A 5,456-nucleotide genomic window follows, 5' to 3' on the forward strand; every position below is an offset into this window, starting at 1 on the left:
ACTGCATTATAACTTTTTTTTTTTTAATTTACATTCATAATATTTTTGCAGGATTATATGCTTTTTCTATTGCTTTTTAGAGCTCATTTAATAGAAAAGTAATTTTGTTTACACAGTATTTGAATTTTTGCATTTTACATTTTCTTACTGGTGTTTTCAGGCCTACCATCACCCGCCCTTTACTAGTGTCACTATTCACTTTTTTTTTCTTCGTGCCTCAATAAGGATTCTTGGGAGGGCGCATAAGTACCTCTTAATACACAGATAACTAAGAAAATTATTACATAAAAATAATTTAATAAACGTTAATTTCATAATAAAACACTGTTTGCCCTTGCGCAAAATATTGTTTTTACGATATATATGGCAACGGTTACTACAAGCAGACGACTGTTGCAAGCTCGAAGTGTCAACATCCTACAATTCTATGAATCGTTGAAGTTGCTTATTGTAAGCGGTGTTTGTTTGACAGGTAAGTGGCTAGTTTCAGTAAAATAAAAAAAAATTTTATTTCCTAGGTTTGGCAGTTTTGGTACATTTCAAATTCATGTTGGCATTAGCACCACAGAAGAAAAAAATTTACTTGGAAGGAAAGGTATTTAAAGTATAGACATAATTTTATTAATTGCATTTGGAAATTTGACACAGATTACTAATCCGAAATGTTTCTTAGGTGGTTACTTTCAAGGAGAATCATGAAACTAGAGATGATTTACCATGAACCATTTGGGAACCAACTTGTTAGCTGCCTTATAACTATCATCCTTCTGGTAATCTAGATGTTCACAGTTTTTTGTTTGTGAAATTTATGTAATCATTTTTCTTATCGTTCAGATGAAATAACAACATTACAGCTGTTAGTTACGTCAAGACATTAATCTCAAGATGCAAGTACTGAGCTTTAACGGATTTCAATTTACACAAGCAAGACAACCAATTCTGTTGTTGAGGAGAAAACCAACTACACACCCAGCTATGAATGGTAAAATGTGTGTAATTGAATCTAAATTAATTTTATTTTTATGATTTAAAGGCTTTTCGTTCTTCCGTTCACGTTCAAGGCTACAACTCATCGAATCGGACTTTTATAAGCATGCCATAAAATATCTCGCCATTTTTAATTGAATCATTTGTTCTAGGTCTTAGTCATTGGTGAAGAAAACCACTTGCCTTACATGAGGCCACCACTATCGCGTAAGAATTGTGGTTCAGTGACGATCCCGAAGTGTCAAACAAACTGAAGTTTAAGCAGTGGAACGGAAAAAAGTGAAGGTGATTGTCTAAAGTTATAATTTTGTGTTGCGCTATTTTAATGAATGTGACCTATTTTTGGATCCAGTTTGTTCTTCGATCAGGATGAATTCTACTGCAGTCCAGTGGAATTAGTTGCCAAAGAAAATGGTGGTGTTTCAGTTGTGCGAGGACATCATGTAGTTAAACTGGACATTGCTGGTCGCAAAGCCGAGTTAGATGACGGCCTTACCATCACCTACCACAAGTGCCTTATTGCCACAGGTGAATTTCTTTCGTATTTATCTAAAATTTAAAGTACTCGATAATTATAACTTTTTGGAATGTTGAAAAACTTTTATAATCTTCCTACTAGATAGTATCTGAGAGCCATTGTTTAATTATCATTTCAGTTAGACGCATTTTCAACTATTAACTACCTTAATTTATTATCGTCTTAGGTGGCAAACCCTAACATCCAGCAGGAATAAAGATGGTAAAAACCCGGATTCGTTCCATGTTGTTCATTCTTGTTGCATGCTATATTATATGTTATTGTTCGTTTTTCTTGTTCGTAATTTTCATTCATCAAACCTGAGTTTTTTTTCTTTCTTAGTTTTGGAAGCAGTTGAAAGGCCCGCAAAGTAAAACAACAGAGTTATTCGACTTTCTCCATCAGCAACAACAGCAGCCTGAGCAACGGCCGCATAGCAGTGTGAAAAAAAAGTGAAAAAAATTCAAGTCAATTGCCATTTTTCTTTATACTATTTGCCATACTTTGTGTTAACGTCGTAAGACTTTAAATTACCAAATTTATCTTTGCAGATCTCGGACGCAGTGCAGTTGTTCGCCGATTATTCGAAGAGCATACGAAACTATTTATACAATGTCGATGGCAATATTCTGCTTGATGTTTACACTCAAACCTCTTCAGTTCCATTGGGTTACAACCACCCTGAATTATTAGATGTCAAGATAAGGAAAACATCAGAACGTAATTGAATTGATTATTTACCTGTCTGGGCAACATCAAAATTTTAATTTATATTTCTCAAAGATTCATAAACCGACCTGCCCTCGGTGTATTTCCTGGTGAAAATTATCCTCAGCGAGTCCAGAATTCTCTGTTACGTATTGCTCCCAAAGGCCATACAGAGGTAAGTTGTAGCTCCTTAATTGTTCCGACCTATTGCAAATAATAAAAAATATATTTAAAGGTAACGACGATGGCGTGTGGATCGTGCTCAAACGAAAATGCGTACAAGGCAATTTTCGTTTGGTATCGCCGGAAACAGAGGGGAGATAAGTCATATACCCCAGAGGAGAAGACGAGTTGCGTAATGAACCAATTGCCTGGTGTTTCTGACCTGACTGTTATGTCTTTCAAAGGTATTTAGAAACACATTACAATGTTGAATCAATATTAAACTAAAGCCTTTGCTCTGTTACAAAAGGCGCTTTCCAGGACAGAACGTTTGGTACGTTAATCACGACTCATACCAAGCCAGTCCATAAACTGGACATTCCTACAAAGGACTGGCCAATTGGAACCTTCCCTCGCCACAAGGTTAGTTTTAAAATTTCAATTAGGCTCAAACTATTACCTGATCTCATATTTCTTGTAATTTTAGTATCCGTTGGAAGTATTTGTGCGTGAAAATGAGGAAGAAGATCGTCGCTGTTTGGCGGAAGTTGAAGAGCTTTTTGATCGGTACAACAAATGTAAATAATATGCTTACCTGGATTTAGTTCGTCTGTTGCTACCGAAGTCAAATCGAAAATGTTTTTTTTGAATTTTTTGTTTAATTATTTGTATTTTGTAAAAATAAATGATATGTAAATCAATTACCAAAAATTTATGGTTTTATTTTAATTTAAACAAATTTTCTTGCGTCCTTTGGCTGCCGCGATCCGGACATTCCGCGGATGTTCCAATACGTACGTTCACTGAACGTACGGATTTGCCACCCTGCAGACGTCCAACTAAGGACGTCCGTAGTACTCCCAAATAAGGACGTTACCAGGACTTCCAATTAATTACGTCCGTAGGACGTCCTCCAGTGGACGTCCCTAAAACCGGACATTAGGACATCCTGGTGACGTACATCTGCCGTCAGAATGGGACGTCCCGATCGGCCAGCCAGGACGTAGATGAGATGTCCCTGGGACGGACAAAGGCTAGTAGGGTATGTATGTGCTATAATCTTTTTATTTAAGGAAGGCAAGCCAGCATATGTCATCCAATTTCAGGGGAAAAGAAGGACTCTGATAAAATGAAAACTCAACTTAAACGGAAGTTAGATAAGTTGGAGAAGAAGAAACTAAACAAACAAAGGAAAAATAACAGATGCCAAGGTAAACTTTGATTTCGACAAAAAAAAAATAGACCTTCAACTAATTTTACTTTTCTGTATTATAACATAAAAGAATACTAAGCGTAATAGGTTAAAAAAAAATGTGGAATTCATTGCGAGCTTGATAAACCAATTAGGAAAGAGAATAAAATCAACATCACAAACGAGAAAAAAGTTGGTTGAACGCATCGAAGAACAAGAAAAGAGAAAGGAACAACAACAGAAAAGGGATAAATCAACATTAAGAAAACGAAAAATGAAAGGAAAGCATAAACTGAATAAACTAGCGAAAAAAACAAACTTATCGTATGAATTGCCGATATTGACATGGATGAGCTGCCTCGTGTGTCATTATTTACAAGCCGTGCCATGATAGTTTTGTATAACAATACACTGGCATGCCTTCCATGATCCGAGCGGAACTCATTATTTTCGTTCTTGCCACGTAGGTCTCTATTTATGGTTTTGCGGCAAATATTTTTTTTATTAAAAAATGTGCTTGTCTTAAATTATATATATATAATTTTTTTATTATTTATCAGTGTATTAAGGAGTACTTAGGGGAAAGCATGCCCCTCGTCTCCGGGAATTCGCATGGAATAAGGATATCAGCCAGAGGGGAGGGCGATACTAGGACTGAAAACGCCACTAACGAAAGGTCAAGGGCAAAAAATCAAACACTGTGTAAAAATAATATAACTTTTATACATGAGCTGTGTAAAGCAATAAATAATGCGTGTAATCACGCAAAAAAAATACAAATATGATTTTAAATAAAAAAGTTATGATGGACTGATTACACGAGCAATTGATAACGTGGTTTGGAGTGCGGAAAACTACATAAGCCATCCGGTTCTTCCTTTATAACAGCGGGAATTAAGGCTATTTCCTAAGGAGAAATAAGACCAATACTAAGGAGAAACAGGACCCTTATGATGGAGAAATAGGACCCTTATGATGGAGAAATAGGACCCTTCAAAATATGTTTGAAGATTGGGTCCTAATTCTCCGGGTCCTATTTCTCCAGGTTCTACTTTGGGGTCCTAAATCTCCGGGTCCTATTTCTCCAGGTCCTATTTCTCCGGCAATCCGCCACAAACAATGGCGGACGGTTTTTAACATAAAATTTTAAAAATTTTTAATTCTTTTATTACAAATTCAACAAAATTTAGTTCCTTTGTATAACAATAATAATGAATTATAATAATAGAACAATAACAAAGGAACTAAATTTTGTTGAATTTAATAAAGCTTTAGCTAAAAGTTTTAATAACAGCTTTCCACCGTCCGCCATTGTTTGTGGCGTCTTGACGCTAGATTTGGCTTCAAAATGCCGTTCCCTAAAGAAAATAACAATAGACTTATTGTTTCGTATAGTTTGATCTATGGAGTGATCAGTGATAATGTTGAGAGATCAAGGTAAATAATAATAAAGTTTAAAGGTTATAATATGAGAGGCAGTTTTTGTAAATAGAAAAAGAGAAAACAAGAACTTGAAAGTGACGTCTAAACAAAATTTGTAGGAAATGAGGACCCTAAAAATCAAGAGCCTTATAAAACGCGAGGGTCCATTGACATCGTCGCTCTTAAAAAGCAACTCTCTCCTGAAGAGTTTTTCATTGCTAGCTTATTGACCAACATTCCAACTGAAAGTGTATCTACAGTTGACGATCTCAATAGCAATAAGGTTGGTGTTGAACAAGAAGAATGTCTAGCAGCTAACACCTCACACTTAACAGGTATGTGTTAATCTTTACGTTTAAGGAAGACTGGCCAGCTTATTCCATCTATTTTCAGGGAAAAGGCTGGATTTGTCTAATAGGACAATGAAAACCAAACTTTAAAAAAATTAGAAAAATAGAAGAAGAAGAA

General features: G+C 35.5%; 1 long non-coding RNA gene across 2 annotated transcripts; it reads left to right on the top strand.

Annotated features, from left to right (window-relative positions):
• Positions 1-402: 402 nt before the first annotated feature.
• Positions 403-2,998, top strand: LOC130698749 (uncharacterized). 2 transcript variants are annotated; one of them, XR_009003326.2, is made up of 13 exons: positions 403-450; positions 519-595; positions 674-770; positions 835-982; positions 1,140-1,272; positions 1,340-1,515; positions 1,692-1,726; positions 1,847-1,971; positions 2,056-2,224; positions 2,288-2,387; positions 2,448-2,619; positions 2,685-2,797; positions 2,862-2,998. It is a non-coding gene; the product is annotated as an uncharacterized LOC130698749 (long non-coding RNA). The 2 variants fall into 2 exon arrangements; XR_009003327.2 differs by having other exon boundaries at positions 1,847-1,956.
• The last annotated feature ends 2,458 nt before the right edge of the window (positions 2,999-5,456 follow it).

Source organism: Daphnia carinata, chromosome 7 (genome assembly GCF_022539665.2).
Source record: "Daphnia carinata strain CSIRO-1 chromosome 7, CSIRO_AGI_Dcar_HiC_V3, whole genome shotgun sequence".
Taxonomy (NCBI): Eukaryota; Metazoa; Arthropoda; class Branchiopoda; order Diplostraca; family Daphniidae; genus Daphnia; species Daphnia carinata.